The sequence below is a fragment of the Perna viridis genome, chromosome 5 (genome assembly GCF_037379345.1).
Source record: "Perna viridis isolate PV_CMFRI_1.1 ecotype Kerala chromosome 5, ASM3737934v1, whole genome shotgun sequence".
Taxonomy (NCBI): Eukaryota; Metazoa; Mollusca; class Bivalvia; order Mytilida; family Mytilidae; genus Perna; species Perna viridis.
The window spans coordinates 40,682,281-40,708,216 of record NC_142449.1 but is presented as its reverse complement, the minus strand read 5'-3'; the positions used below and the strand labels follow the sequence as shown (position 1 = coordinate 40,708,216).

At 37.1% G+C, this 25,936-nt stretch overlaps 21 non-coding genes across 21 annotated transcripts; all 21 read right to left on the bottom strand.

The window, feature by feature from the left end:
• Nucleotides 1–2,750: 2,750 nt before the first annotated feature.
• LOC148617659 (5S ribosomal RNA) lies at nt 2,751–2,869 on the bottom strand. Its single transcript, XR_015922798.1, has one exon. It is a non-coding gene; the product is annotated as a 5S ribosomal RNA (ribosomal RNA).
• A 652-nt stretch (nt 2,870–3,521) lies between these two features.
• LOC148617658 (5S ribosomal RNA) lies at nt 3,522–3,640 on the bottom strand. Its single transcript, XR_015922797.1, has one exon. It is a non-coding gene; the product is annotated as a 5S ribosomal RNA (ribosomal RNA).
• Nucleotides 3,641–4,294: 654 nt separating this feature from the next.
• LOC148617657 (5S ribosomal RNA) lies at nt 4,295–4,413 on the bottom strand. Its single transcript, XR_015922796.1, has one exon. It is a non-coding gene; the product is annotated as a 5S ribosomal RNA (ribosomal RNA).
• Nucleotides 4,414–12,448: 8,035 nt separating this feature from the next.
• LOC148617656 (5S ribosomal RNA) lies at nt 12,449–12,567 on the bottom strand. Its single transcript, XR_015922794.1, has one exon. It is a non-coding gene; the product is annotated as a 5S ribosomal RNA (ribosomal RNA).
• A 652-nt stretch (nt 12,568–13,219) lies between these two features.
• On the bottom strand, nt 13,220–13,338 carry LOC148617655 (5S ribosomal RNA). The gene has a single exon (XR_015922793.1). It is a non-coding gene; the product is annotated as a 5S ribosomal RNA (ribosomal RNA).
• A 653-nt stretch (nt 13,339–13,991) lies between these two features.
• Nucleotides 13,992–14,110, bottom strand: LOC148617654 (5S ribosomal RNA). Its single transcript, XR_015922792.1, has one exon. It is a non-coding gene; the product is annotated as a 5S ribosomal RNA (ribosomal RNA).
• A 652-nt stretch (nt 14,111–14,762) lies between these two features.
• On the bottom strand, nt 14,763–14,881 carry LOC148617653 (5S ribosomal RNA). Its single transcript, XR_015922791.1, has one exon. It is a non-coding gene; the product is annotated as a 5S ribosomal RNA (ribosomal RNA).
• Nucleotides 14,882–15,533: 652 nt separating this feature from the next.
• On the bottom strand, nt 15,534–15,652 carry LOC148617652 (5S ribosomal RNA). The gene has a single exon (XR_015922790.1). It is a non-coding gene; the product is annotated as a 5S ribosomal RNA (ribosomal RNA).
• A 652-nt stretch (nt 15,653–16,304) lies between these two features.
• On the bottom strand, nt 16,305–16,423 carry LOC148617651 (5S ribosomal RNA). Its single transcript, XR_015922789.1, has one exon. It is a non-coding gene; the product is annotated as a 5S ribosomal RNA (ribosomal RNA).
• Nucleotides 16,424–17,075: 652 nt separating this feature from the next.
• LOC148617650 (5S ribosomal RNA) lies at nt 17,076–17,194 on the bottom strand. Its single transcript, XR_015922788.1, has one exon. It is a non-coding gene; the product is annotated as a 5S ribosomal RNA (ribosomal RNA).
• Nucleotides 17,195–17,846: 652 nt separating this feature from the next.
• On the bottom strand, nt 17,847–17,965 carry LOC148617649 (5S ribosomal RNA). Its single transcript, XR_015922787.1, has one exon. It is a non-coding gene; the product is annotated as a 5S ribosomal RNA (ribosomal RNA).
• A 652-nt stretch (nt 17,966–18,617) lies between these two features.
• On the bottom strand, nt 18,618–18,736 carry LOC148617648 (5S ribosomal RNA). The gene has a single exon (XR_015922786.1). It is a non-coding gene; the product is annotated as a 5S ribosomal RNA (ribosomal RNA).
• Nucleotides 18,737–19,388: 652 nt separating this feature from the next.
• Nucleotides 19,389–19,507, bottom strand: LOC148617647 (5S ribosomal RNA). Its single transcript, XR_015922785.1, has one exon. It is a non-coding gene; the product is annotated as a 5S ribosomal RNA (ribosomal RNA).
• Nucleotides 19,508–20,159: 652 nt separating this feature from the next.
• On the bottom strand, nt 20,160–20,278 carry LOC148617646 (5S ribosomal RNA). Its single transcript, XR_015922783.1, has one exon. It is a non-coding gene; the product is annotated as a 5S ribosomal RNA (ribosomal RNA).
• Nucleotides 20,279–20,930: 652 nt separating this feature from the next.
• LOC148617645 (5S ribosomal RNA) lies at nt 20,931–21,049 on the bottom strand. Its single transcript, XR_015922782.1, has one exon. It is a non-coding gene; the product is annotated as a 5S ribosomal RNA (ribosomal RNA).
• Nucleotides 21,050–21,701: 652 nt separating this feature from the next.
• On the bottom strand, nt 21,702–21,820 carry LOC148617644 (5S ribosomal RNA). Its single transcript, XR_015922781.1, has one exon. It is a non-coding gene; the product is annotated as a 5S ribosomal RNA (ribosomal RNA).
• A 652-nt stretch (nt 21,821–22,472) lies between these two features.
• LOC148617643 (5S ribosomal RNA) lies at nt 22,473–22,591 on the bottom strand. Its single transcript, XR_015922780.1, has one exon. It is a non-coding gene; the product is annotated as a 5S ribosomal RNA (ribosomal RNA).
• A 652-nt stretch (nt 22,592–23,243) lies between these two features.
• On the bottom strand, nt 23,244–23,362 carry LOC148617642 (5S ribosomal RNA). The gene has a single exon (XR_015922779.1). It is a non-coding gene; the product is annotated as a 5S ribosomal RNA (ribosomal RNA).
• A 652-nt stretch (nt 23,363–24,014) lies between these two features.
• Nucleotides 24,015–24,133, bottom strand: LOC148617641 (5S ribosomal RNA). The gene has a single exon (XR_015922777.1). It is a non-coding gene; the product is annotated as a 5S ribosomal RNA (ribosomal RNA).
• A 652-nt stretch (nt 24,134–24,785) lies between these two features.
• LOC148617640 (5S ribosomal RNA) lies at nt 24,786–24,904 on the bottom strand. Its single transcript, XR_015922776.1, has one exon. It is a non-coding gene; the product is annotated as a 5S ribosomal RNA (ribosomal RNA).
• Nucleotides 24,905–25,556: 652 nt separating this feature from the next.
• On the bottom strand, nt 25,557–25,675 carry LOC148617639 (5S ribosomal RNA). The gene has a single exon (XR_015922775.1). It is a non-coding gene; the product is annotated as a 5S ribosomal RNA (ribosomal RNA).
• Between the last annotated feature and the right edge of the window lie 261 nt (nt 25,676–25,936).

Here is a 25,936-nt window from a genome sequence, read left to right as displayed (position 1 = left end):
ACCAAATCTCCTATCATCAATAACACTTACAAGTCTTTCAAAGTTATGTATGGATTTTAGCCCATTACAATTAAAAGAACATATAAGTACCATTACAAAAACAAAAGCATATAGTTTATATATAATCTTATCCATCATCTTAAAGTTCAGTTTTTTTCATTAGATTTTCTACAATGTTTCCCATTAAGATTGGGAGTCACTTTAATTCTACCCCTTCTTTCTAATTTTCTTTCTAATTGCTTTTCTTTTTTCCTCTTTTTCTTTAAGTCTTTACTACTCAAAGAAAATTGATCACTAGTATCAGGAGTACTCTGTGATTCCTCATCAGAGCACCCCGAATATAAAATATCAGATGCACCTTCTGCGGTGACTTCTTCGTCACCAACTAAGGTGCTTGCTGCCTCAGCACTATCTACAAAATTAGCAATCTGGTCTAAAAAATCTATTTCACCAGAAGAAATATCTTCATCTTGTATTTTAATCTTTTTACCATCCTTTCCCTCTTTACATAGCCGTGATGCCTCATTCTTATAACTGTCAGAGTCATCTTCATCATTCGCATCCCTTTCCTCACTACTATAATCGTTTTCACTAGATGAAACATCCAGTTTTCTCTTTCTGTTATCATCACCAACTTCCATTTGTTCATCTTTGTCATCAACACCAGACTCTGAAAAAACCTCACTACTCAAATGAGACTCTTCAACCACTGCTTCTTTCACCAGAGTAGTATCCACTTCATCATTAGTGGACACCTCGGAATTTAAGTTTTCAACTTCATCATCTTTTTCTTGTGAACTAGTACTATCACACGAACAAGGATGACTATTGCAGTCCTGGCAAGGACAAACACAAGGTTCACTTCTACAAAGTGAACACAAATTACTTTTCAAATTGCATTGACATGGCTCAGTTTCGCAAACATAACAAGCGCATGTACATGTAGTTTGTCCACACACTGAACATTTGCAATTGCAAAAGAATAAACCACAGTCGTTGCAGCCAACCGTCGTCGGGGGATACGGATTTCTACGCAAAAACCCATTTACACAAACGCACAATTTTGGAAAACGCTTACATCTGTCACATTTGTCAGCCTTACAATCCTTAAGTATATGTCCTCTATTGCCACAGCCATTGCACTCAATGTAAGGGCATTCTTTGCGCATATGATCAGGTGAAAAACACTCTGAACACACTTTAGCTTGATTGTTATGTTTTACTCGGAAATATCGAGTGGTAGAACCTACTCTAAACGGCATTGTCCATGGTAATGCAGAGATTCCCTGTGGAAATTTGCATTTCACAATTCTAGTGCCATCGGCAACTTGTGTTCCAGGGACTGTTTTTCTATAAACTGGAGACACTACGGAAATTCCTTTGCTAGTTAACTTCATTGTAATGGCATCATCCTCGATAAATGCAGGGAGTTTCATAAATGAAACTATAACAACATCAGAAAATAATAGGTTCACACGGTATCTGCGACCTGCTATATCAATACCATCAGCTAATTTAAAAGCGTTTTCTTGTGTATTCATCGTAATATCATAGCATTCGGAATCATTTTTCACCACTGCTAATACAGTATTGATTCCAGTAACATTCTCAATAGACTCTATGATAATCCTCTCACCGCGTATATTAGTATCTATTCCTTCAATGCGGAACGTACACTCTTTGAGATATCTCCTATTTTCATGAACATAAGTTCCCTTCCTTCCAAAAGAATTATTCCCATTCTTTCTTCCGGAATTCATTCCAACTCCAGAACTTCCCGGTGCGTTGGTCCGAGAATCGTTCATTTGGCTTTCAGACATATTGTGAAAAACAAATCAAACACACCGCAAACCCCCCTTTTTCCTGCGCGTAAAAGGCAGGAAAGGGGGAATATACGAAGTGTTCGTGCACAAATAACAATGAATATGAGTTCTTTACATCAATAATTACTAGCAGAAACAGTTCATCAATTCAAAATTTGGCGTTAGACTCACCAAAACATCAAATCATCGGGAGCTCCAGGAATGTAAACATACATACGGTACATCCAAAGACCGACCAAGAACCGGTGCTTTCAGCGTGATATGGTCGTAGACACTAAATGATGTGAAAATTTGCTATATAAAGATTCTAGTTCCTTAAGACATATAGAAAAACAAAACATTTTATGTAGGCTTGGCTGAAGAATTCGCCCCGCTCTCTAAATAAAGTGACATAAAGAAAATACAATTACTTCTAAAATAAAATTGATACAAAAGAAAAAATATTATTAAATAAATTTCAGAGACTAACATTCAATTTAAATATCAAACTCACCACAGATCCACAAGCAGACGCCCCAGCCCTGCCCCCTCCTTTTTTTTTTGACAGCGCTCAATCGTGTCAATTTGTCTCAGTTGTAGCACGAAAAGTCCGTGCACGCGCTAATTTTAAAATGAATTGTAAAATGGAAAATGTAATTGCTTCAAACTTTGCAAAATGACAGGACAAATTTTACTCACCGGCGGCTTCAAACCCTGCCTCCCTTTCGTCTGACTGTCGCCATGCGACGTCAAAGTCACAATGACAATATGGGAGCCTTCTAGTCCAATATACGCCCCCGCTATGTTATACTTTTAACGCCTTTTCCTGCTTTTCAATTATGACTATACATAAAAATGCACGTTCTAATAAAACGAACGAAAACTCGTATTCCATTTTCTGTGTCATTTTTGTGATTTTTTTAAAAAATGGCCAGAAATAAAAAGAAATGTCTACGGCATCCGGTATTCCCAGGCGGTCACCCATCCAAGTACTAACCGGACTCGACGCTGCTTAACTTCGGTGATCGGACGAGAACCGGTGCTTTCAGCGTGATATGGTCGTAGACACTAAATGATGTGAAAATTTGCTATATAAAGATTCTAGTTCCTTAAGACATATAGAAAAACAAAACATTTTATGTAGGCTTGGCTGAAGAATTCGCCCCGCTCTCTAAATAAAGTGACATAAAGAAAATACAATTACTTCTAAAATAAAATTGATACAAAAGAAAAAATATTATTAAATAAATTTCAGAGACTAACATTCAATTTAAATATCAAACTCACCACAGATCCACAAGCAGACGCCCCAGCCCTGCCCCCTCCTTTTTTTTGACAGCGCTCAATCGTGTCAATTTGTCTCAGTTGTAGCACGAAAAGTCCGTGCACGCGCTAATTTTAAAATGAATTGTAAAATGGAAAATGTAATTGCTTCAAACTTTGCAAAATGACAGGACAAATTTTACTCACCGGCGGCTTCAAACCCTGCCTCCCTTTCGTCTGACTGTCGCCATGCGACGTCAAAGTCACAATGACAATATGGGAGCCTTCTAGTCCAATATACGCCCCCGCTATGTTATACTTTTAACGCCTTTTCCTGCTTTTCAATTATGACTATACATAAAAATGCACGTTCTAATAAAACGAACGAAAACTCGTATTCCATTTTCTGTGTCATTTTTGTGATTTTTTTAAAAAATGGCCAGAAATAAAAAGAAATGTCTACGGCATCCGGTATTCCCAGGCGGTCACCCATCCAAGTACTAACCGGACTCGACGCTGCTTAACTTCGGTGATCGGACGAGAACCGGTGCTTTCAGCGTGATATGGTCGTAGACACTAAATGATGTGAAAATTTGCTATATAAAGATTCTAGTTCCTTAAGACATATAGAAAAACAAAACATTTTATGTAGGCTTGGCTGAAGAATTCGCCCCGCTCTCTAAATAAAGTGACATAAAGAAAATACAATTACTTCTAAAATAAAATTGATACAAAAGAAAAAATATTATTAAATAAATTTCAGAGACTAACATTCAATTTAAATATCAAACTCACCACAGATCCACAAGCAGACGCCCCAGCCCTGCCCCCTCCTTTTTTTTTTGACAGCGCTCAATCGTGTCAATTTGTCTCAGTTGTAGCACGAAAAGTCCGTGCACGCGCTAATTTTAAAATGAATTGTAAAATGGAAAATGTAATTGCTTCAAACTTTGCAAAATGACAGGACAAATTTTACTCACCGGCGGCTTCAAACCCTGCCTCCCTTTCGTCTGACTGTCGCCATGCGACGTCAAAGTCACAATGACAATATGGGAGCCTTCTAGTCCAATATACGCCCCCGCTATGTTATACTTTTAACGCCTTTTCCTGCTTTTCAATTATGACTATACATAAAAATGCACGTTCTAATAAAACGAACGAAAACTCGTATTCCATTTTCTGTGTCATTTTTGTGATTTTTTTAAAAAATGGCCAGAAATAAAAAGAAATGTCTACGGCATCCGGTATTCCCAGGCGGTCACCCATCCAAGTACTAACCGGACTCGACGCTGCTTAACTTCGGTGATCGGACGAGAACCGGTGCTTTCAGCGTGATATGGTCGTAGACACTAAATGATGTGAAAATTTGCTATATAAAGATTCTAGTTCCTTAAGACATATAGAAAAACAAAACATTTTATGTAGGCTTGGCTGAAGAATTCGCCCCGCTCTCTAAATAAAGTGACATAAAGAAAATACAATTACTTCTAAAATAAAATTGATACAAAAGAAAAAATATTATTAAATAAATTTCAGAGACTAACATTCAATTTAAATATCAAACTCACCACAGATCCACAAGCAGACGCCCCAGCCCTGCCCCCTCCTTTTTTTTTTGACAGCGCTCAATCGTGTCAATTTGTCTCAGTTGTAGCACGAAAAGTCCGTGCACGCGCTAATTTTAAAATGAATTGTAAAATGGAAAATGTAATTGCTTCAAACTTTGCAAAATGACGGGACAAATTTTACTCACCGGCGGCTTCAAACCCTGCCTCCCTTTCGTCTGACTGTCGCCATGCGACGTCAAAGTCACAATGACAATATGGGAGCCTTCTAGTCCAATATACGCCCCCGCTATGTTATACTTTTAACGCCTTTTCCTGCTTTTCAATTATGACTATACATAAAAATGCACGTTCTAATAAAACGAACGAAAACTCGTATTCCATTTTCTGTGTCATTTTTGTGATTTTTTTAAAAAATGGCCAGAAATAAAAAGAAATGTCTACGGCATCCGGTATTCCCAGGCGGTCACCCATCCAAGTACTAACCGGACTCGACGCTGCTTAACTTCGGTGATCGGACGAGAACCGGTTTTTTTTTATCATTTATTAAAATTATAATACATACAATACAATAAAAACGGAATCGGACAATCCCCGAAATCCGCTATCACAGTGCTAAATATTAAATACTATAATGTGGAGCTTATCTTGTACATCTGTGAGGGATTCCATCATTGATGTAATTAATCCAATGTCTTTATTTACTTGTATAGTATTGAGTGTTGGGTGCAGAAGTTATCAGTGCCGTCTATTGGTTTCTTTGTATATAAAAAATAATCCGGAACCAATAGAAGACCCTGTCCATATGCATGCACTATCCAGGGGAGATCACAACTGTGGTCTCATTAAAGTCATAATTACTTAAGTTATTCTTCTTTGTATACTGAACCATAGCAGCGGGCAATTTTGACTTGTACTGTCACCCTGATTCTAAGAAGTTTTGGGGTGTTATCATTAGTCACCTTTTTTAATATGTATATATGACTAAAACCCTTTAGAATTCTTTCAGGTGTTATTATTAGTCACCCTCATAAAGTTACATATGTACCGTTACATTTTACTCGTAAATTTAATGTGTATACACGGCTAACTTAAATACTCTTTAATATATTTAAGGGTGTTATCATTAGTCACCCTGGTGCAAATGTAAATAATAGATGGAAAACCTCATTTGTACTGTGTTTAAAATATTACAACACACCATTGAAAATATTTCATATGTTCTAAATAACATCGAAATTAATAGTTTTGAAGCCCACTCTTAATATGTATTAACCACAAAGGAGGTACACAACACTGCAAGCCAAACCAACAAAAGTCATTTTCACATGTTATAGCCCGAAATAAACTACAGATAGAATTTTCGATGTTTTCACAGCCTTATGTAATCATTCGTGACCACATTTGCATAAGTATCATTGCATTCATTCAATTGGTTAGAGGGAAAATAGATATAATCTACAGTCCCAGAGTAACTATTAACGTCATTTCTATGTGTTCATACTATTCATGTACGTGTATGTGTAAATTGTAAAGTTATCCATTTTGTTTACTGTACACTGTGTAGATAAAAGACAACGACTACCAATCAACTAAATGCAACAAAGTATATCACCATCGGCCCGCACCAGACTTAGTCGAACCTAACGATAGGTGGCAAGCGTCTCTCTACCGACCAGTAAATAAGCAAATTCCGTGCAGGGCAATGACTAATGTACCAACTAAAATTTAAATAATTAGAACCCAAAAACTGCCAGACTGAAGTCTACCTCCCCAGTAGCTACAGAAATAAAACTACCTTATCATTCTGTATTTTCAATAGTGTGTTGTTTCGTAAAAAATATTTTTCAAAAAACCACATTTGATTTTTCATCTTATAAAATGAATATGCGTACTCTACATACTTCTGCATTGTGTACTTAAATAAACGTAAAGTATCCAAGTTTTTACCTTTAAAAACGAGAATATTCCTAACTTTAAAAATGCACAATCTAGCAATACTTAATAAAAAGTTCAAAAAATGAACATTTACTATGTTGGAAGACCTCAAATAGCCAAAATATATCAGTTCGTCATAGTTGATCATGTTTACAATATCAGGTGGGACATTAATAAATATGTTATGTAATAAATCTTTCAGGTAATCATGTACTGATTTTAATTTCGTACAAAAAATAAACAGGTGTGCTAAATCCTCAGTACAATACCCGCACGCTTTACATGTATTGGTATCTACCTGACTAAATTTAGACAGTTTATCAAGTGTGAAAATTGCTCTATTAACCAGCCTATAATTCAAACAATGAAGATCTGGACAAAGTCCCACCTGATTGGCTACTGAGTACACTTGTCTAAAATTGATCGATGGAAATTTCTCCGCCCACTTTAACTCAGAGGTCGGTTTTTCAAAGAAAGTAGACATGAAGAGTTTGTATATTTGTTTTGTTACAGCCGTTAATAATGGAATTTCTGCATTATTTTCAAAGCAAAGCATTATTTGTGGGACGCAATTAGCATTGACCGGATTGTTATGTCGGAGCAATATTTTCCATTCGTCAGGAATACAACGCAATATCTTGTTAAAAGCGGATTCGATTGTGTATGGTTTTTCGTCCGGAAATCTACGATGAATAATTTCTACTATCGCATCAGAAGTGAAAAATCCAGGAATGAATTCATAACACACATCCTTAATTTGAATCAAACCGGCTTGTGCAAAGTCGTCAAAAAGAAGCATCTTACCGTTGTGTGTTATTTTCGGGTTACAAAATATCGGATTACTGTAGGCATGTTGAACTTCAATTTGAAATTTCAACTTGGATTTTATTCTGTAAAAAGCTGCAAACATCTCCTGATAATAAAGAGGCAACCTTTTCAGCTGAGCAGAATTCAAAAATGTGTACACAATATTCTGCTTAAGATTCATGTGATCAATTTTGAAAATAAAATAATCTAGTGTTACTTTCCAAATGGATGTACAATCAGGATCTAAATATTTCCGGAGAAATTTTATCCGGAATGCTTGCATCTTTATAAAAATATCAGGAATATTTAACCCACCGGAAAGTTTTTCACCAACTATAGTTTGATATTTCACTAAATGCGCTTTGTTTTGCCACAGAAACTTCATGACGGCTACTCGAAGTTCATTTTTTACATATTCCGGTAGCGGACAAACTGTGAGAGTATAGTAAAACCGTGATATAATTAACGATGTCAAAACCGTGGCTCGACCGGGTAATGTTAAATCTCGTTTTAGCCAAAAAAATAAAATAGTTTTTATTTTCTTAAGCTTGTCTCTCCAGTTGAGGTCGTCACACGCATTTCGGTTTTTACCAACGTAAATGCCTAGCACTTTTGTAACATCTTCACATCTTTGTATTTCTAATTTATTTAGCTCGTTATCAGATAATGTTCCGGACCCGAGACACATAATTTCTGATTTTTGCTTGTTGATTTTCGCACCGGACGCATCACTATAAAGTTTCAAAACATTGAAAACTTCATCTATCGAGTTTTTGTCACTTGTGAAAATATTCGTGTCATCTGCGTGTTGAAATATTCGCGCTTCTCTTTCAGATTTCGGAATTGTTACTCCTCGTATAGTTTGATTTTTTGCTATGGCTTGTCCTAGTGGTTCTGCGGCGATAACGTACAATAACGCGGAAAGCGGACATCCTTGTTTTATAGAATTTTTAAGCTTAACATACTTAGTCAAGAAGCCATTGCATTTGACACTACTGTTAACATTTTTGTAAAATATTTTAATCCACTCTATAAATTTTGGACCAAAGCCAAATTTCTGTAAAACAAGAAAAAGGTAATCATGATCAACTTTATCAAAGGCTTTCTCTTGGTCTACTTTGATCAGATATGCTTCTAAATTATCGTTTTCAATTATTTCTATCAGATCTCGAATACTCGAAGTCGTATCAGCAATATCACGACCTAAAATACAACACGTTTGGCTATTCGATATTAATTTAGGCAGAACGAATTTTAGTCGGTTCGACATGATGCGAGCCATTATTTTGTAATCAACGCATAATAAAGAAATCGGTCTGAAATTCTTTAATGAATTTTTATCACCTCTGTTTTTATAGATTAAGGTTATAACCCCATGTCTCATTGATCTAGTCATAATCTGCTCTTCTTGAATAATACTAAATATTTTCATAAAAATATTTTCAAACAAATGATAAAACCTGCAAAAAAATTCCGCAGTTAAACCATCCGGACCCGGCGATTTATTTTTTGTCATACTAAATAGTGCCGTTTTAATTTCGTCGCAAGTAAAATCAGCTTCTAAATTTTCCATATCATTTTCCGGAACTTTTTTGGTAATAAAATCTAAAATCTCATGTGCGCTATTCTTGTTAATGTGCGTACAGGAATACAACTCCTCATAAAAGGACCTCACTTCTTCTAAAATTTGTTCAGTTGTATTTACAATGATACCTTCTTTTGTTTTCAACTCTTTGATAGCATTACTTTTTTGCTTATATTTTTCAAGCTCTAAAAAATACTTAGAATTTTTATCACCTTCAATAGCCCAGTGAGCTTTAGAGCGTAATATAGCTCCTTTGCAGATTATGTCCTCGTAACTTTTAAGTTTTAATTTAATTTCTTCAAATTTATTTATATCAACCTCTTCATCATTTGCCACAGCAAGAGAGAACTTTTCGAATTCTCTTTGAATTTTAAAATATTCCGATCTTTCGGCACGCTTTTTATCTTTTGAAACTACTTTAGATAGTTGTTTAATCTTAAATTTTAAATTATCATACCAAATCAGTGGCTCGTCATCATATAGTCTACACTGTTTTTCAGTTTCTATTAATTTCTCAATTTTTAAAACAAACTCTTCATCATTTAACAGTGTGTTATTAAACACCCATAATCCTGGACCTCTCTCAACTTCACAAAATTCTATACTTAAAACTACTAAAGAATGATCACTGAAAGTGCTGTGCTTATGATAAATATTTTTGACAAAAACAGAAAAAGATTTTGGAATAAAGATGAAGTCAATCCTACTCTGAATGAGAATATTTTGAACCACTCGGCGCCAAGAGTACACTCGAGCATTTGGATTCCTTGAGCGCCATACATCATAAAGGTTGAAATTGTCACAAAATTTACTAATAGATTTATAAGCTTTGTCTTCAGTGTGTTGTGATCTGCCACACCTATCAAGTGTTGACATAGATGTATTCAAATCCCCCAACAGAATGACATTTTCGGGGTCAGATAACTTATCTAATATGCTGTCAAAAAACTTGCTCCTCTCAAGGACTAAATTAGGAGCATAACAATTAACAATATCAAAAACTTTGTCATTCTGGTGAAGCTGTATTTGAATACACCTACCATCGAAACCCTGTATATATTTTACTTCATTTTCTATTTTTTTGCTTATTAAAAAGGCCACACCTTGTCTGTGAATATCACTACATGAATGAAATATTTGACCACTCCAGAACTTAGACAAATTCTCAATTAAATCTTCTGACCAAAAAGTTTCTTGTAACCCTACAACATCATAATAATTTTCAGAACAGTAAGTACATAACTGCTGAAATTTTGACAGGTCTCGAAGACCATTTACATTGAAAGAAACAATACTTATCATCTGAAAGATAATAATAAATTGAAAAAGATTTACTTGGATGAATTTGATTCTGTTAATTTGTTTCTGGGATCCATTCTTATCTTTTTCAATTCATCTTTCGAAAACTTTGGACCATTCACCAATCTTTTGCGGCGAATTTTCACCATATTCACAGCCAACTCCTCATCAGTCATCTCAGTGTCACTATTTATACCAGAGGGGGCAGAATTAGTGTGATGAGGAGGGGATTGTGAAGTAGAGGGGGGAGGGCTAGTTGATTTTTCATTACTTTTTTTAACAGGTAAATCAACAAAAGAGTTATTGTCTAATTGTTCCGTCTGATTTCCACCAGAGGCCATCAGGTTTAGTTCCTCGTCAGATTGTCCATTATCATCACCATTTTCTCCAGATTTATGTGTATCATCATGATTGTTATCATTTATGCTCTCATCATGTTCATTTGTAACAGGATCATCATCTTTTTCTCTACCATTAGCAACATCAACATCATCATCTTTGATATCATCATACTCATCATCACTGCCTATCTCATCTTTTTCGACATTCTCATCAGTGTCGATCTCCTCATTATCATCATTGTTTTGGGACTCATGTGTGTCATCGGGCCAACTGGGGCACTTACATCTCGTCACATGCAGATTACACTTACTACATGGAGGAGTGTTACAAAATCGGGCTAAGTGCCCAAGCCTTAAACACTTGAAACATCTGTTTTCTGGACATTTCGAAAACACATGATCGGTTTCAAAGCATTTGGTACAAACTTTCCTCTGATTATCGTGTGTCACACGAATATACTCAAACGAGTTAACACCTGTTGGTAATTTCATCGTGTAAGGGAGGCTTTTAATTTCATTGTTAAATTTCACCACAACATACCTCGTGCCATTTTCCACTTGAGTGCCTGGGTGAACGTTTCGTCTCATCGATGACTTCAATTCAAGGCCAAGATTAACTAATTTATCTGTTATTTCCGAGTCTGCAACGTAGTGCGAAACATTGAAGAAACTAACAACTTTTTGCTCGGAAAAAATCTGTTTGGGTTTAAAAGATTTACTTTCAACCTTAAAACCAGTATCAACCAAAAGTTCCACAGCATCAGTTTGTTTGAGTGTTATTTCAAAGAAATTACCGCTTTTTGGTACACACGCTTCCACCATTCCCTCCCCAACTTCCTTTTCAATACTTGCAATGACATCAGCTGCCTTTATACGTTTATTATCACCAACATCAACTGACACTGTGTGTTCCTTCAGTTTTCGGGTTTTGGAACGGGGCTCCCCCCTTTCACCCGACATGGTGAGGGGAGGGCTAAACTGTCACAAAATGTCAAAATATGGACAAATAAAGGTTCTATACTTCACCAATAATGACACTAAATCAATACATGGACCAACCATCAACTGATGGCTGGTTTTAAACAGCAAAAACTTCGGATTTTCTCTCAGCTAAATCAGGTACGTCCGCTCACCTTGAAAGCTTAACCGGAAGTCCAGACGAGAACCGGTGCTTTCAGCGTGATATGGTCGTAGACACTAAATGATGTGAAAATTTGCTATATAAAGATTCTAGTTCCTTAAGACATATAGAAAAACAAAACATTTTATGTAGGCTTGGCTGAAGAATTCGCCCCGCTCTCTAAATAAAGTGACATAAAGAAAATACAATTACTTCTAAAATAAAATTGATACAAAAGAAAAAATATTATTAAATAAATTTCAGAGACTAACATTCAATTTAAATATCAAACTCACCACAGATCCACAAGCAGACGCCCCAGCCCTGCCCCCTCCTTTTTTTTGACAGCGCTCAATCGTGTCAATTTGTCTCAGTTGTAGCACGAAAAGTCCGTGCACGCGCTAATTTTAAAATGAATTGTAAAATGGAAAATGTAATTGCTTCAAACTTTGCAAAATGACAGGACAAATTTTACTCACCGGCGGCTTCAAACCCTGCCTCCCTTTCGTCTGACTGTCGCCATGCGACGTCAAAGTCACAATGACAATATGGGAGCCTTCTAGTCCAATATACGCCCCCGCTATGTTATACTTTTAACGCCTTTTCCTGCTTTTCAATTATGACTATACATAAAAATGCACGTTCTAATAAAACGAACGAAAACTCGTATTCCATTTTCTGTGTCATTTTTGTGATTTTTTTAAAAAATGGCCAGAAATAAAAAGAAATGTCTACGGCATCCGGTATTCCCAGGCGGTCACCCATCCAAGTACTAACCGGACTCGACGCTGCTTAACTTCGGTGATCGGACGAGAACCGGTGCTTTCAGCGTGATATGGTCGTAGACACTAAATGATGTGAAAATTTGCTATATAAAGATTCTAGTTCCTTAAGACATATAGAAAAACAAAACATTTTATGTAGGCTTGGCTGAAGAATTCGCCCCGCTCTCTAAATAAAGTGACATAAAGAAAATACAATTACTTCTAAAATAAAATTGATACAAAAGAAAAAATATTATTAAATAAATTTCAGAGACTAACATTCAATTTAAATATCAAACTCACCACAGATCCACAAGCAGACGCCCCAGCCCTGCCCCCTCCTTTTTTTTGACAGCGCTCAATCGTGTCAATTTGTCTCAGTTGTAGCACGAAAAGTCCGTGCACGCGCTAATTTTAAAATGAATTGTAAAATGGAAAATGTAATTGCTTCAAACTTTGCAAAATGACAGGACAAATTTTACTCACCGGCGGCTTCAAACCCTGCCTCCCTTTCGTCTGACTGTCGCCATGCGACGTCAAAGTCACAATGACAATATGGGAGCCTTCTAGTCCAATATACGCCCCCGCTATGTTATACTTTTAACGCCTTTTCCTGCTTTTCAATTATGACTATACATAAAAATGCACGTTCTAATAAAACGAACGAAAACTCGTATTCCATTTTCTGTGTCATTTTTGTGATTTTTTTAAAAAATGGCCAGAAATAAAAAGAAATGTCTACGGCATCCGGTATTCCCAGGCGGTCACCCATCCAAGTACTAACCGGACTCGACGCTGCTTAACTTCGGTGATCGGACGAGAACCGGTGCTTTCAGCGTGATATGGTCGTAGACACTAAATGATGTGAAAATTTGCTATATAAAGATTCTAGTTCCTTAAGACATATAGAAAAACAAAACATTTTATGTAGGCTTGGCTGAAGAATTCGCCCCGCTCTCTAAATAAAGTGACATAAAGAAAATACAATTACTTCTAAAATAAAATTGATACAAAAGAAAAAATATTATTAAATAAATTTCAGAGACTAACATTCAATTTAAATATCAAACTCACCACAGATCCACAAGCAGACGCCCCAGCCCTGCCCCCTCCTTTTTTTTTGACAGCGCTCAATCGTGTCAATTTGTCTCAGTTGTAGCACGAAAAGTCCGTGCACGCGCTAATTTTAAAATGAATTGTAAAATGGAAAATGTAATTGCTTCAAACTTTGCAAAATGACAGGACAAATTTTACTCACCGGCGGCTTCAAACCCTGCCTCCCTTTCGTCTGACTGTCGCCATGCGACGTCAAAGTCACAATGACAATATGGGAGCCTTCTAGTCCAATATACGCCCCCGCTATGTTATACTTTTAACGCCTTTTCCTGCTTTTCAATTATGACTATACATAAAAATGCACGTTCTAATAAAACGAACGAAAACTCGTATTCCATTTTCTGTGTCATTTTTGTGATTTTTTTAAAAAATGGCCAGAAATAAAAAGAAATGTCTACGGCATCCGGTATTCCCAGGCGGTCACCCATCCAAGTACTAACCGGACTCGACGCTGCTTAACTTCGGTGATCGGACGAGAACCGGTGCTTTCAGCGTGATATGGTCGTAGACACTAAATGATGTGAAAATTTGCTATATAAAGATTCTAGTTCCTTAAGACATATAGAAAAACAAAACATTTTATGTAGGCTTGGCTGAAGAATTCGCCCCGCTCTCTAAATAAAGTGACATAAAGAAAATACAATTACTTCTAAAATAAAATTGATACAAAAGAAAAAATATTATTAAATAAATTTCAGAGACTAACATTCAATTTAAATATCAAACTCACCACAGATCCACAAGCAGACGCCCCAGCCCTGCCCCCTCCTTTTTTTTGACAGCGCTCAATCGTGTCAATTTGTCTCAGTTGTAGCACGAAAAGTCCGTGCACGCGCTAATTTTAAAATGAATTGTAAAATGGAAAATGTAATTGCTTCAAACTTTGCAAAATGACAGGACAAATTTTACTCACCGGCGGCTTCAAACCCTGCCTCCCTTTCGTCTGACTGTCGCCATGCGACGTCAAAGTCACAATGACAATATGGGAGCCTTCTAGTCCAATATACGCCCCCGCTATGTTATACTTTTAACGCCTTTTCCTGCTTTTCAATTATGACTATACATAAAAATGCACGTTCTAATAAAACGAACGAAAACTCGTATTCCATTTTCTGTGTCATTTTTGTGATTTTTTTAAAAAATGGCCAGAAATAAAAAGAAATGTCTACGGCATCCGGTATTCCCAGGCGGTCACCCATCCAAGTACTAACCGGACTCGACGCTGCTTAACTTCGGTGATCGGACGAGAACCGGTGCTTTCAGCGTGATATGGTCGTAGACACTAAATGATGTGAAAATTTGCTATATAAAGATTCTAGTTCCTTAAGACATATAGAAAAACAAAACATTTTATGTAGGCTTGGCTGAAGAATTCGCCCCGCTCTCTAAATAAAGTGACATAAAGAAAATACAATTACTTCTAAAATAAAATTGATACAAAAGAAAAAATATTATTAAATAAATTTCAGAGACTAACATTCAATTTAAATATCAAACTCACCACAGATCCACAAGCAGACGCCCCAGCCCTGCCCCCTCCTTTTTTTTGACAGCGCTCAATCGTGTCAATTTGTCTCAGTTGTAGCACGAAAAGTCCGTGCACGCGCTAATTTTAAAATGAATTGTAAAATGGAAAATGTAATTGCTTCAAACTTTGCAAAATGACAGGACAAATTTTACTCACCGGCGGCTTCAAACCCTGCCTCCCTTTCGTCTGACTGTCGCCATGCGACGTCAAAGTCACAATGACAATATGGGAGCCTTCTAGTCCAATATACGCCCCCGCTATGTTATACTTTTAACGCCTTTTCCTGCTTTTCAATTATGACTATACATAAAAATGCACGTTCTAATAAAACGAACGAAAACTCGTATTCCATTTTCTGTGTCATTTTTGTGATTTTTTTAAAAAATGGCCAGAAATAAAAAGAAATGTCTACGGCATCCGGTATTCCCAGGCGGTCACCCATCCAAGTACTAACCGGACTCGACGCTGCTTAACTTCGGTGATCGGACGAGAACCGGTGCTTTCAGCGTGATATGGTCGTAGACACTAAATGATGTGAAAATTTGCTATATAAAGATTCTAGTTCCTTAAGACATATAGAAAAACAAAACATTTTATGTAGGCTTGGCTGAAGAATTCGCCCCGCTCTCTAAATAAAGTGACATAAAGAAAATACAATTACTTCTAAAATAAAATTGATACAAAAGAAAAAATATTATTAAATAAATTTCAGAGACTAACATTCAATTTAAATATCAAACTCACCACAGATCCACAAGCAGACGCCCCAGCCCTGCCCCCTCCTTTTTTTTGACAGCGCTCAATCGTGTCAATTTGTCTCAGTTGTAGCACGAAAAGTCCGTGCACGCGCTAATTTTAAAATGAATTGTAAAATGGAAAATGTAATTGCTTCAAACTTTGCAAAATGACAGGACAAATTTTACTCACCGGCGGCTTCAAACCCTGCCTCCCTTTCGTCTGACTGTCGCCATGCGACGTCAAAGTCACAATGACAATATGGGAGCCTTCTAGTCCAATATACGCCCCCGCTATGTTATACTTTTAACGCCTTTTCCTGCTTTTCAATTATGACTATACATAAAAATGCACGTTCTAATAAAACGAACGAAAACTCGTATTCCATTTTCTGTGTCATTTTTGTGATTTTTTTAAAAAATGGCCAGAAATAAAAAGAAATGTCTACGGCATCCGGTATTCCCAGGCGGTCACCCATCCAAGTACTAACCGGACTCGACGCTGCTTAACTTCGGTGATCGGACGAGAACCGGTGCTTTCAGCGTGATATGGTCGTAGACACTAAATGATGTGAAAATTTGCTATATAAAGATTCTAGTTCCTTAAGACATATAGAAAAACAAAACATTTTATGTAGGCTTGGCTGAAGAATTCGCCCCGCTCTCTAAATAAAGTGACATAAAGAAAATACAATTACTTCTAAAATAAAATTGATACAAAAGAAAAAATATTATTAAATAAATTTCAGAGACTAACATTCAATTTAAATATCAAACTCACCACAGATCCACAAGCAGACGCCCCAGCCCTGCCCCCTCCTTTTTTTTGACAGCGCTCAATCGTGTCAATTTGTCTCAGTTGTAGCACGAAAAGTCCGTGCACGCGCTAATTTTAAAATGAATTGTAAAATGGAAAATGTAATTGCTTCAAACTTTGCAAAATGACAGGACAAATTTTACTCACCGGCGGCTTCAAACCCTGCCTCCCTTTCGTCTGACTGTCGCCATGCGACGTCAAAGTCACAATGACAATATGGGAGCCTTCTAGTCCAATATACGCCCCCGCTATGTTATACTTTTAACGCCTTTTCCTGCTTTTCAATTATGACTATACATAAAAATGCACGTTCTAATAAAACGAACGAAAACTCGTATTCCATTTTCTGTGTCATTTTTGTGATTTTTTTAAAAAATGGCCAGAAATAAAAAGAAATGTCTACGGCATCCGGTATTCCCAGGCGGTCACCCATCCAAGTACTAACCGGACTCGACGCTGCTTAACTTCGGTGATCGGACGAGAACCGGTGCTTTCAGCGTGATATGGTCGTAGACACTAAATGATGTGAAAATTTGCTATATAAAGATTCTAGTTCCTTAAGACATATAGAAAAACAAAACATTTTATGTAGGCTTGGCTGAAGAATTCGCCCCGCTCTCTAAATAAAGTGACATAAAGAAAATACAATTACTTCTAAAATAAAATTGATACAAAAGAAAAAATATTATTAAATAAATTTCAGAGACTAACATTCAATTTAAATATCAAACTCACCACAGATCCACAAGCAGACGCCCCAGCCCTGCCCCCTCCTTTTTTTTGACAGCGCTCAATCGTGTCAATTTGTCTCAGTTGTAGCACGAAAAGTCCGTGCACGCGCTAATTTTAAAATGAATTGTAAAATGGAAAATGTAATTGCTTCAAACTTTGCAAAATGACAGGACAAATTTTACTCACCGGCGGCTTCAAACCCTGCCTCCCTTTCGTCTGACTGTCGCCATGCGACGTCAAAGTCACAATGACAATATGGGAGCCTTCTAGTCCAATATACGCCCCCGCTATGTTATACTTTTAACGCCTTTTCCTGCTTTTCAATTATGACTATACATAAAAATGCACGTTCTAATAAAACGAACGAAAACTCGTATTCCATTTTCTGTGTCATTTTTGTGATTTTTTTAAAAAATGGCCAGAAATAAAAAGAAATGTCTACGGCATCCGGTATTCCCAGGCGGTCACCCATCCAAGTACTAACCGGACTCGACGCTGCTTAACTTCGGTGATCGGACGAGAACCGGTGCTTTCAGCGTGATATGGTCGTAGACACTAAATGATGTGAAAATTTGCTATATAAAGATTCTAGTTCCTTAAGACATATAGAAAAACAAAACATTTTATGTAGGCTTGGCTGAAGAATTCGCCCCGCTCTCTAAATAAAGTGACATAAAGAAAATACAATTACTTCTAAAATAAAATTGATACAAAAGAAAAAATATTATTAAATAAATTTCAGAGACTAACATTCAATTTAAATATCAAACTCACCACAGATCCACAAGCAGACGCCCCAGCCCTGCCCCCTCCTTTTTTTTGACAGCGCTCAATCGTGTCAATTTGTCTCAGTTGTAGCACGAAAAGTCCGTGCACGCGCTAATTTTAAAATGAATTGTAAAATGGAAAATGTAATTGCTTCAAACTTTGCAAAATGACAGGACAAATTTTACTCACCGGCGGCTTCAAACCCTGCCTCCCTTTCGTCTGACTGTCGCCATGCGACGTCAAAGTCACAATGACAATATGGGAGCCTTCTAGTCCAATATACGCCCCCGCTATGTTATACTTTTAACGCCTTTTCCTGCTTTTCAATTATGACTATACATAAAAATGCACGTTCTAATAAAACGAACGAAAACTCGTATTCCATTTTCTGTGTCATTTTTGTGATTTTTTTAAAAAATGGCCAGAAATAAAAAGAAATGTCTACGGCATCCGGTATTCCCAGGCGGTCACCCATCCAAGTACTAACCGGACTCGACGCTGCTTAACTTCGGTGATCGGACGAGAACCGGTGCTTTCAGCGTGATATGGTCGTAGACACTAAATGATGTGAAAATTTGCTATATAAAGATTCTAGTTCCTTAAGACATATAGAAAAACAAAACATTTTATGTAGGCTTGGCTGAAGAATTCGCCCCGCTCTCTAAATAAAGTGACATAAAGAAAATACAATTACTTCTAAAATAAAATTGATACAAAAGAAAAAATATTATTAAATAAATTTCAGAGACTAACATTCAATTTAAATATCAAACTCACCACAGATCCACAAGCAGACGCCCCAGCCCTGCCCCCTCCTTTTTTTTGACAGCGCTCAATCGTGTCAATTTGTCTCAGTTGTAGCACGAAAAGTCCGTGCACGCGCTAATTTTAAAATGAATTGTAAAATGGAAAATGTAATTGCTTCAAACTTTGCAAAATGACAGGACAAATTTTACTCACCGGCGGCTTCAAACCCTGCCTCCCTTTCGTCTGACTGTCGCCATGCGACGTCAAAGTCACAATGACAATATGGGAGCCTTCTAGTCCAATATACGCCCCCGCTATGTTATACTTTTAACGCCTTTTCCTGCTTTTCAATTATGACTATACATAAAAATGCACGTTCTAATAAAACGAACGAAAACTCGTATTCCATTTTCTGTGTCATTTTTGTGATTTTTTTAAAAAATGGCCAGAAATAAAAAGAAATGTCTACGGCATCCGGTATTCCCAGGCGGTCACCCATCCAAGTACTAACCGGACTCGACGCTGCTTAACTTCGGTGATCGGACGAGAACCGGTGCTTTCAGCGTGATATGGTCGTAGACACTAAATGATGTGAAAATTTGCTATATAAAGATTCTAGTTCCTTAAGACATATAGAAAAACAAAACATTTTATGTAGGCTTGGCTGAAGAATTCGCCCCGCTCTCTAAATAAAGTGACATAAAGAAAATACAATTACTTCTAAAATAAAATTGATACAAAAGAAAAAATATTATTAAATAAATTTCAGAGACTAACATTCAATTTAAATATCAAACTCACCACAGATCCACAAGCAGACGCCCCAGCCCTGCCCCCTCCTTTTTTTTGACAGCGCTCAATCGTGTCAATTTGTCTCAGTTGTAGCACGAAAAGTCCGTGCACGCGCTAATTTTAAAATGAATTGTAAAATGGAAAATGTAATTGCTTCAAACTTTGCAAAATGACAGGACAAATTTTACTCACCGGCGGCTTCAAACCCTGCCTCCCTTTCGTCTGACTGTCGCCATGCGACGTCAAAGTCACAATGACAATATGGGAGCCTTCTAGTCCAATATACGCCCCCGCTATGTTATACTTTTAACGCCTTTTCCTGCTTTTCAATTATGACTATACATAAAAATGCACGTTCTAATAAAACGAACGAAAACTCGTATTCCATTTTCTGTGTCATTTTTGTGATTTTTTTAAAAAATGGCCAGAAATAAAAAGAAATGTCTACGGCATCCGGTATTCCCAGGCGGTCACCCATCCAAGTACTAACCGGACTCGACGCTGCTTAACTTCGGTGATCGGACGAGAACCGGTGCTTTCAGCGTGATATGGTCGTAGACACTAAATGATGTGAAAATTTGCTATATAAAGATTCTAGTTCCTTAAGACATATAGAAAAACAAAACATTTTATGTAGGCTTGGCTGAAGAATTCGCCCCGCTCTCTAAATAAAGTGACATAAAGAAAATACAATTACTTCTAAAATAAAATTGATACAAAAGAAAAAATATTATTAAATAAATTTCAGAGACTAACATTCAATTTAAATATCAAACTCACCACAGATCCACAAGCAGACGCCCCAGCCCTGCCCCCTCCTTTTTTTTGACAGCGCTCAATCGTGTCAATTTGTCTCAGTTGTAGCACGAAAAGTCCGTGCACGCGCTAATTTTAAAATGAATTGTAAAATGGAAAATGTAATTGCTTCAAACTTTGCAAAATGACAGGACAAATTTTACTCACCGGCGGCTTCAAACCCTGCCTCCCTTTCGTCTGACTGTCGCCATGCGACGTCAAAGTCACAATGACAATATGGGAGCCTTCTAGTCCAATATACGCCCCCGCTATGTTATACTTTTAACGCCTTTTCCTGCTTTTCAATTATGACTATACATAAAAATGCACGTTCTAATAAAACGAACGAAAACTCGTATTCCATTTTCTGTGTCATTTTTGTGATTTTTTTAAAAAATGGCCAGAAATAAAAAGAAATGTCTACGGCATCCGGTATTCCCAGGCGGTCACCCATCCAAGTACTAACCGGACTCGACGCTGCTTAACTTCGGTGATCGGACGAGAACCGGTGCTTTCAGCGTGATATGGTCGTAGACACTAAATGATGTGAAAATTTGCTATATAAAGATTCTAGTTCCTTAAGACATATAGAAAAACAAAACATTTTATGTAGGCTTGGCTGAAGAATTCGCCCCGCTCTCTAAATAAAGTGACATAAAGAAAATACAATTACTTCTAAAATAAAATTGATACAAAAGAAAAAATATTATTAAATAAATTTCAGAGACTAACATTCAATTTAAATATCAAACTCACCACAGATCCACAAGCAGACGCCCCAGCCCTGCCCCCTCCTTTTTTTTGACAGCGCTCAATCGTGTCAATTTGTCTCAGTTGTAGCACGAAAAGTCCGTGCACGCGCTAATTTTAAAATGAATTGTAAAATGGAAAATGTAATTGCTTCAAACTTTGCAAAATGACAGGACAAATTTTACTCACCGGCGGCTTCAAACCCTGCCTCCCTTTCGTCTGACTGTCGCCATGCGACGTCAAAGTCACAATGACAATATGGGAGCCTTCTAGTCCAATATACGCCCCCGCTATGTTATACTTTTAACGCCTTTTCCTGCTTTTCAATTATGACTATACATAAAAATGCACGTTCTAATAAAACGAACGAAAACTCGTATTCCATTTTCTGTGTCATTTTTGTGATTTTTTTAAAAAATGGCCAGAAATAAAAAGAAATGTCTACGGCATCCGGTATTCCCAGGCGGTCACCCATCCAAGTACTAACCGGACTCGACGCTGCTTAACTTCGGTGATCGGACGAGAACCGGTGCTTTCAGCGTGATATGGTCGTAGACACTAAATGATGTGAAAATTTGCTATATAAAGATTCTAGTTCCTTAAGACATATAGAAAAACAAAACATTTTATGTAGGCTTGGCTGAAGAATTCGCCCCGCTCTCTAAATAAAGTGACATAAAGAAAATACAATTACTTCTAAAATAAAATTGATACAAAAGAAAAAATATTATTAAATAAATTTCAGAGACTAACATTCAATTTAAATATCAAACTCACCACAGATCCACAAGCAGACGCCCCAGCCCTGCCCCCTCCTTTTTTTTGACAGCGCTCAATCGTGTCAATTTGTCTCAGTTGTAGCACGAAAAGTCCGTGCACGCGCTAATTTTAAAATGAGTTGTAAAATGGAAAATGTAATTGCTTCAAACTTTGCAAAATGACAGGACAAATTTTACTCACCGGCGGCTTCAAACCCTGCCTCCCTTTCGTCTGACTGTCGCCATGCGACGTCAAAGTCACAATGACAATATGGGAGCCTTCTAGTCCAATATACGCCCCCGCTATGTTATACTTTTAACGCCTTTTCCTGCTTTTCAATTATGACTATACATAAAAATGCACGTTCTAATAAAACGAACGAAAACTCGTATTCCATTTTCTGTGTCATTTTTGTGATTTTTTTAAAAAATGGCCAGAAATAAAAAGAAATGTCTACGGCATCCGGTATTCCCAGGCGGTCACCCATCCAAGTACTAACCGGACTCGACGCTGCTTAACTTCGGTGATCGGACGAGAACCGGTGCTTTCAGCGTGATATGGTCGTAGACACTAAATGATGTGAAAATTTGCTATATAAAGATTCTAGTTCCTTAAGACATATAGAAAAACAAAACATTTTATGTAGGCTTGGCTGAAGAATTCGCCCCGCTCTCTAAATAAAGTGACATAAAGAAAATACAATTACTTCTAAAATAAAATTGATACAAAAGAAAAAATATTATTAAATAAATTTCAGAGACTAACATTCAATTTAAATATCAAACTCACCACAGATCCACAAGCAGACGCCCCAGCCCTGCCCCCTCCTTTTTTTTGACAGCGCTCAATCGTGTCAATTTGTCTCAGTTGTAGCACGAAAAGTCCGTGCACGCGCTAATTTTAAAATGAATTGTAAAATGGAAAATGTAATTGCTTCAAACTTTGCAAAATGACAGGACAAATTTTACTCACCGGCGGCTTCAAACCCTGCCTCCCTTTCGTCTGACTGTCGCCATGCGACGTCAAAGTCACAATGACAATATGGGAGCCTTCTAGTCCAATATACGCCCCCGCTATGTTATACTTTTAACGCCTTTTCCTGCTTTTCAATTATGACTATACATAAAAATGCACGTTCTAATAAAACGAACGAAAACTCGTATTCCATTTTCTGTGTCATTTTTGTGATTTTTTTAAAAAATGGCCAGAAATAAAAAGAAATGTCTACGGCATCCGGTATTCCCAGGCGGTCACCCATCCAAGTACTAACCGGACTCGACGCTGCTTAACTTCGGTGATCGGACGAGAACCGGTGCTTTCAGCGTGATATGGTCGTAGACACTAAATGATGTGAAAATTTGCTATATAAAGATTCTAGTTCCTTAAGACATATAGAAAAACAAAACATTTTATGTAGGCTTGGCTGAAGAATTCGCCCCGCTCTCTAAATAAAGTGACATAAAGAAAATACAATTACTTCTAAAATAAAATTGATACAAAAGAAAAAATATTATTAAATAAATTTCAGAGACTAACATTCAATTTAAATATCAAACTCACCACAGATCCACAAGCAGACGCCCCAGCCCTGCCCCCTCCTTTTTTTTGACAGCGCTCAATCGTGTCAATTTGTCTCAGTTGTAGCACGAAAAGTCCGTGCACGCGCTAATTTTAAAATGAATTGTAAAATGGAAAATGTAATTGCTTCAAACTTTGCAAAATGACAGGACAAATTTTACTCACCGGCGGCTTCAAACCCTGCCTCCCTTTCGTCTGACTGTCGCCATGCGACGTCAAAGTCACAATGACAATATGGGAGCCTTCTAGTCCAATATACGCCCCCGCTATGTTATACTTTTAACGCCTTTTCCTGCTTTTCAATTATGACTATACATAAAAATGCACGTTCTAATAAAACGAACGAAAACTCGTATTCCATTTTCTGTGTCATTTTTGTGATTTTTTTAAAAAATGGCCAGAAATAAAAAGAAATGTCTACGGCATCCGGTATTCCCAGGCGGTCACCCATCCAAGTACTAACCGGACTCGACGCTGCTTAACTTCGGTGATCGGACGAGAACCGGTGCTTTCAGCGTGATATGGTCGTAGACACTAAATGATGTGAAAATTTGCTATATAAAGATTCTAGTTCCTTAAGACATATAGAAAAACAAAACATTTTATGTAGGCTTGGCTGAAGAATTCGCCCCGCTCTCTAAATAAAGTGACATAAAGAAAATACAATTACTTCTAAAATAAAATTGATACAAAAGAAAAAATATTATTAAATAAATTTCAGAGACTAACATTCAATTTAAATATCAAACTCACCACAGATCCACAAGCAGACGCCCCAGCCCTGCCCCCTCCTTTTTTTTGACAGCGCTCAATCGTGTCAATTTGTCTCAGTTGTAGCACGAAAAGTCCGTGCACGCGCTAATTTTAAAATGAATTGTAAAATGGAAAATGTAATTGCTTCAAACTTTGCAAAATGACAGGACAAATTTTACTCACCGGCGGCTTCAAACCCTGCCTCCCTTTCGTCTGACTGTCGCCATGCGACGTCAAAGTCACAATGACAATATGGGAGCCTTCTAGTCCAATATACGCCCCCGCTATGTTATACTTTTAACGCCTTTTCCTGCTTTTCAATTATGACTATACATAAAAATGCACGTTCTAATAAAACGAACGAAAACTCGTATTCCATTTTCTGTGTCATTTTTGTGATTTTTTTAAAAAATGGCCAGAAATAAAAAGAAATGTCTACGGCATCCGGTATTCCCAGGCGGTCACCCATCCAAGTACTAACCGGACTCGACGCTGCTTAACTTCGGTGATCGGACGAGAACCGGTGCTTTCAGCGTGATATGGTCGTAGACACTAAATGATGTGAAAATTTGCTATATAAAGATTCTAGTTCCTTAAGACATATAGAAAAACAAAACATTTTATGTAGGCTTGGCTGAAGAATTCGCCCCGCTCTCTAAATAAAGTGACATAAAGAAAATACAATTACTTCTAAAATAAAATTGATACAAAAGAAAAAATATTATTAAATAAATTTCAGAGACTAACATTCAATTTAAATATCAAACTCACCACAGATCCACAAGCAGACGCCCCAGCCCTGCCCCCTCCTTTTTTTTGACAGCGCTCAATCGTGTCAATTTGTCTCAGTTGTAGCACGAAAAGTCCGTGCACGCGCTAATTTTAAAATGAATTGTAAAATGGAAAATGTAATTGCTTCAAACTTTGCAAAATGACAGGACAAATTTTACTCACCGGCGGCTTCAAACCCTGCCTCCCTTTCGTCTGACTGTCGCCATGCGACGTCAAAGTCACAATGACAATATGGGAGCCTTCTAGTCCAATATACGCCCCCGCTATGTTATACTTTTAACGCCTTTTCCTGCTTTTCAATTATGACTATACATAAAAATGCACGTTCTAATAAAACGAACGAAAACTCGTATTCCATTTTCTGTGTCATTTTTGTGATTTTTTTAAAAAATGGCCAGAAATAAAAAGAAATGTCTACGGCATCCGGTATTCCCAGGCGGTCACCCATCCAAGTACTAACCGGACTCGACGCTGCTTAACTTCGGTGATCGGACGAGAACCGGTGCTTTCAGCGTGATATGGTCGTAGACACTAAATGATGTGAAAATTTGCTATATAAAGATTCTAGTTCCTTAAGACATATAGAAAAACAAAACATTTTATGTAGGCTTGGCTGAAGAATTCGCCCCGCTCTCTAAATAAAGTGACATAAAGAAAATACAATTACTTCTAAAATAAAATTGATACAAAAGAAAAAATATTATTAAATAAATTTCAGAGACTAACATTCAATTTAAATATCAAACTCACCACAGATCCACAAGCAGACGCCCCAGCCCTGCCCCCTCCTT